The 5,557-nt window shown below is 38.2% G+C and overlaps 1 non-coding gene across 1 annotated transcript; it reads right to left on the bottom strand.

Annotated features, from left to right (window-relative positions):
- Positions 1–5,245: 5,245 nt before the first annotated feature.
- On the bottom strand, positions 5,246–5,318 carry TRNAR-CCU. The gene has a single exon. It is a non-coding gene; the product is annotated as a tRNA-Arg (tRNA).
- Between the last annotated feature and the right edge of the window lie 239 nt (positions 5,319–5,557).

Below are 5,557 nucleotides of genomic sequence, written 5' to 3' on the forward strand. Positions count from 1 at the left end.
GACTGCAGCTGCCTTGTTTGTTGTTACATGGTGTACTGTTCAATCTCCATGTTGTCTTCCTAACAAAATCTAATGGCCCTAAGGAGAAACAAGATCCATAGAGACAAAATCGACCCAGATCCTCAGGGTGTAAAGTAGCGTATGTTTTTCTTCATTATGGTAACTGTTTCTTCACCTCTGAGTGTAATTTCAAGTGTTAACTCTGATTTATAAAGTGCTAAATGGTCTGTCTTGTAAAGAGCTTCTTGCTTCCTCTAGGAACAAAGATGAATTATTAAGCATCTGGTCACTGACCTCAAAAGTAAAGCTGTGGAAATTTAGAGTACTGAAACTCATTGTGGGCATTTTTCAAGGAGCTTTTCAAATGGAGGGCCAAGTAGATACCATCGTTGAAGCACTAGTTCTTACATTATGTCATTAAAGAAACATGCAATAGGCTTTATATCCTAATGAAGAGTTCACAATCAATTAAGTTATAAATGTGTAAAGTGAAATAGGAACACCAAATAGAAAAGACCATATAAAACTTCAATAACCTTAGCTATTCATCAGTGTAGAACTAGATAAACCTATTATGGATACTGTGTACCCATTCAGAAGAAGTAGGGAGTCTGGATATATTGAGATATAAAGAGCCTCAAAATACAGTTTTAGATTTTAAAAAATGCAAAATAATAGATATAGAATTAGTTTACTCATCATTTCTTTTAGAAGAAATGAATATATGTCAATATATGTGTAAACTTAGATAAGCATACTTTTTAAAAATGTCCTACAAAGAATAGGATGTATTCGTGCTAAGTTGCTTCAGCTGTGTCTGGCTCTTTGCAACCCTATGGACTGTAGCCCGACAGGCTCCTTTGTCTGTGGAATCTCTAGGCAAGAATCCTGGAGTGGGTTACCATGCCCTCCTCCAGGGCATTTTCCCAACCCAGGGATCAAACACGTGTCTCCTGCATTGCAAATGGACTCTTTTCTCCTGAGACACCTGGAAGCCCACTGTCCTTATTAAAGATCAATTTATCCAGTCTTCAGCCAGTAGAAGCCTCCTCAAGTTGGCTCCTGAGTCCATCTGATACAACCACAGTAATTTTTGATAGCATCTTTGCTTTCTGGTATGACAAGATATTTCAAGATCATCTTGTATATTTTCTGCCCCAGACCAATAACTGAGAATCTCCAGAGAGCACTGATCCATTTTAGTGGGAAATAGTATTTACAGAGCATGGTCTGGACACTAATGGTGCTTATTGCTGCTGGGTTGGTCATTTTTTCTAGGCTTTTTCAGGATATATATATATATTTATTTATTTATTTATTTGAGATAAAATATACATGTGTTACAATTCAGATGTTTTTCTCAACCTCTTTGATCTTATACATATTTATCTCTTTTTATTGATACTGAAAATTTCAGTTTTCAAAACACTAGCATGATTATATAATAGTCTTGGAACAAAAATACTAACAGTACTATTATACTGTTACTATTATAATACATGCTTACTATAATTAGTCAAAACTACTGTCCTTAGAGTATATCCTGCTAAGAAATATAGTCAAACAACTGTGTTGTAAGAGTCATTTGAAATAGATCATCTCTGTAAGGTTATGCCATCAGTTGGCTATATACTGAAGTTCATTTGTTTCATTTAACTTTTGAGTTTTTTAGATTGTATTTTAAATTTTAATTTTGCTTGGTGATTGTGTAAAATGTTAACTTGGCTCCAAAGTCAAGTCTATAAAACAACGCCTGCGTGCGTGCTCAGTCGCTTCAGTTGTGCTTGACTCTTTGTGACCCTAATGACTGTAGCCCACCAGGCTCCTCTGTCCATGAGGATTCTCCAGGCAAGGATACTGGAGTGGGTTGCCATGCCCACCTCCAGGGGATCTTCCTGACCCAGGGATAGAACCCGAATCTCTTATGTCTCCTGCATTGGCAGGTGGGTTCTTAACCACTAGCGCCACCTGGGAAGCCCATAGATTAAAATATGTCTAGCTATTATGTCAGTTGCCCTACAGGTAATCTTAAAATTTTTATATTACAATTTTTCTTTCCCTTTTTTGATTTTTAATATAATCAAATGTGTATTCTTAGAGAAATGGAAGCATTTAACTTAGCACATCATGGAGATCACAAGTAGTAAGATCCTAGTAGTGAGTAAAGATATTCCTTATTTCTTTTCATAGCATCTTTCATTACTTTTTTGTCTTCTCTGAAGCTGATAATAATTACTTTTCATTTAGCTTTTTTTTTTTTTTTTGAAGTTTCAGTTACTTTTCTAGATTTTTAACACTAATTTATCTTCACATGCTCCCTGGTTGTCTAAATCTTTTGTCAGTATACTTAAGCATATTGGGTACTCAATCAAGTTCATATTCTTGGATTCATTCTTCTGGAATCTGCTGCCTACTCTGATCTGGATGAATGATTCCCCTGTCCTGCTGCACAATGCCATCCCACTCTCTATAATCTCCTTTCTCCAGCATCCAAGAATTTTCTCTTTTTATGGAGCAAAATCGCCTGCTTACTAAGTCTCCTGTCACCTTTCTTGCTTTACTCCCTTATTTTAACTCATAGTTGAACTCCTTTAGCTTATACTGTGATGAGGTTCATAATTCTTATTCACTCTACCATCATCCAAAGATGAGATTTCACTGGAGCATCATTTGGATGACTTGTTCTTCCCCAGTGTGTCCCACGATATGCTTTCACATGGCTGTAAGTCACATAATGTATAAATGCTCCACAACCTGATTTGGATTCCACCCTTAGTCAAAAAGGGCGTGACTGAAGGCTGTCTTCATGACAATTAACTGGAGAATCATTTGCTCCACGTTCAGATAGCTCTTTGCCTACTGTGGGCTTCCCTGAGAGCCCAGTTGGTCAAAAATCCACCTGCAATGCAGGAGACCCTGGTTCAATTCCTGGGTTGGGAAGATCTCCTGGAGAAGGGAATGGCTACCCACTCCAGTATTCTTGAGCTTCCCTTGTGGCTCATCTGGTAAAGAATCCGTTTGCAATGTGGGAGATCTGGGTTTGATCTCTGGGTTGGGAAGATCCCCTGGAGAAGGGAAAGGTTACCCACTCCAGTATTCTGGCTTGGAGAATTCCATGGATTGTATAGTTCCATGGGGCCGCAAAGACACAACTGGGTGACTTTCACTTTCACATTGCCTACTGCATAGTAGTTTCTGATATAACAGAAGCAAAGCCTTGCAACAGACTGGAAAAACTTGAAAGTTGTTTTATGTACATAGTAGAGGCAAGAAATGCAGCCTAAACAAAGGCTTGACTGTGTCCAAAGACCTTAGAGCATGATTGTTTGCATCAGGTTATCAGTGCACTTGTGGGGAAGGGAGTCTATGAAAGTTATGATATCAATATCTTGATGCTGATGGAACATGATTCTCTCATGTAGGTAAATAAAATTCCCTGGATGAGTTTGAGAGAAGGAGGGGTATAAGCTACTTGCAATTAAAACAAGCAAGCCAGCCTACAAACAAGTAACACTAATAAAATCCTTGTTAAATGATAAATGCATAAATGCATGGATGCAGCAGGAAAAAGAGAGAAGCAATTCTCTGGCAGGCTTTTGGTTGTGTATTTCAGTAACGTATAGGGTTTGTGGTTTATAACATCATCAGAGTTGTACAATAGCATTATATCCCTGAGAGTTGTGCAGTTATCTCTCCCTCTCTCTTTCTTTTCTCTGCATACAATGGGGGATCTAAGCCTGGATCCATGCCCCGCCTGGGACATTTCCTCTTTGTGGCATGTGAGCCGTACCAACGCTAAGATTTACTGCTTTGGGGATCGGTTCAGAACAAATGTTCCAAACAGCCTTCCGCCTCAGGCAAGGTAATTTTGGACCAATTCAACAAGACTTCAAAGGAAGCCACCTACTACAATGCCTAAGGAGGATAAAGACCTGATTTAAATGAATGTATTGCAATTAGTGGGTATTTACTTTATATGTTGCCAAGTTTTGATAGCTTTCTTTAACCCTCAGGGAAATAATATATATGTCTACTTCTGGTGAGCTGAAGAAATGGGATATGTGCTTCCCAGAGAGACAGGTGTTGAGAATATACACAGATCTAAAGGAGAGAAAAGACAAAAAGTTCATGAAAGCTGGAGACAAAGAATAGATGCAATGCTTGTTTGGGGAAGAAAAAAGTTAGTGTAAGGGGTATTCTTCCAGCATCTCCTTCCCTGAAAAAGAGACAGACCTTCTGCAAAATTCTGTCTTCTTTGCAAATAGCTTGTATTAACTAAGGAAAATAAGAAGGAGGCAACATTTAACATAGATAAATATGAAAAAGCTACTTATCAATTACAGGAGTCTTGGACCACCAAGCTGATTGAGATACATCCTGAAGTGCTGTAAGTTTAATCCAATCATTCAGCACGAAGCATTCCAGCAGAAGAGGAAATTAAGGATTAAATGGTGGTGGAAGAATGTGAAAGTAAGACTCTGGATGCAGAGTCTGAGTGGACTTTAATCAAATCAAGCCAGAAACAGACCAGAATGGAAATCTGATCACCCAGTGTTCTCATAACCATGCCTAGAGTTTCATTGGAGATCTTACACTTGAAAGTGAGGTTTAGTGTTTAAGAATTGTTACAGGAAAAGACCAGAGTGTTCTCTTAGCATTTCTCATAGGAAGAATGAATGCTGAGAGAGACAGCCCCAAACAGTCAAGAAGTGCTGTCTGGAGACCTCTATATGGAGGTAAGGGGCAGGCAGAAGGAGCTACATGCCAAATTGTTCCCCAATCTGACTTATTTTGGCCCTAAAAAGATCTCAAAGAAAGGAAAAGCAAAATATACTCACTCTAATCTGTGTTCCTGTGTATTTCCACAGTATACAACTGAGCAAATAATCATTCACAGCAAAATGGAATCAAAGACACTGGTAAAAAAAACAGGTCTAAAGTTAGTAGAAATCTTTTAATAACACCTTACTCAAAATTTTTTTAAACTAACTTTATGTGACTTTTTAATTAGAATAGTCTTTTTACTATAGTATTCCGAAACAACACCCACAATCTCTTTGAGATATGCCTGTTCCCAACTCCAATCTAATCTAGTGATCCTGTTTCACCTGAGGGGTGAGAAAACCTGACTTCATTTTTTAAAGAATATTTACTTAAATATCTGACTGCACTGGGTCTTAGTTGTGGCATGCAGGATCTTAAATTACTTGCCTGTGAACTCTCAGCTGCAGCATGTGGGATCTCATTCCCTGACCAGGGATTGAACCTGTGCCCCCTGCATTAGGAGTGCAGGGTCTTAGCCACTGGACCACCAGGGAAGTTCCCCTTCTTCAGATTTAAAAATCTGATTTGTTGGATAATTTGCCATCCTTCCCTTCCATTGAAGCCAGAGCCATATACCACCATCATGTATAAAACCAACCTCTTCCTGAATTTTGGACTCAAACAAAATCATATTTTGATGTTTAAAATTTATCTGACAGATGAAAACATATTCTAAAGCTAGCCTGTACAAAAAACTGCTCAAATCTCCTTTTGATAATGTTACTATCTTTTG

The sequence above is a fragment of the Cervus elaphus genome, chromosome 19, assembly GCF_910594005.1.
Source record: "Cervus elaphus chromosome 19, mCerEla1.1, whole genome shotgun sequence".
Lineage (NCBI taxonomy): Eukaryota > Metazoa > Chordata > Mammalia > Artiodactyla > Cervidae > Cervus > Cervus elaphus.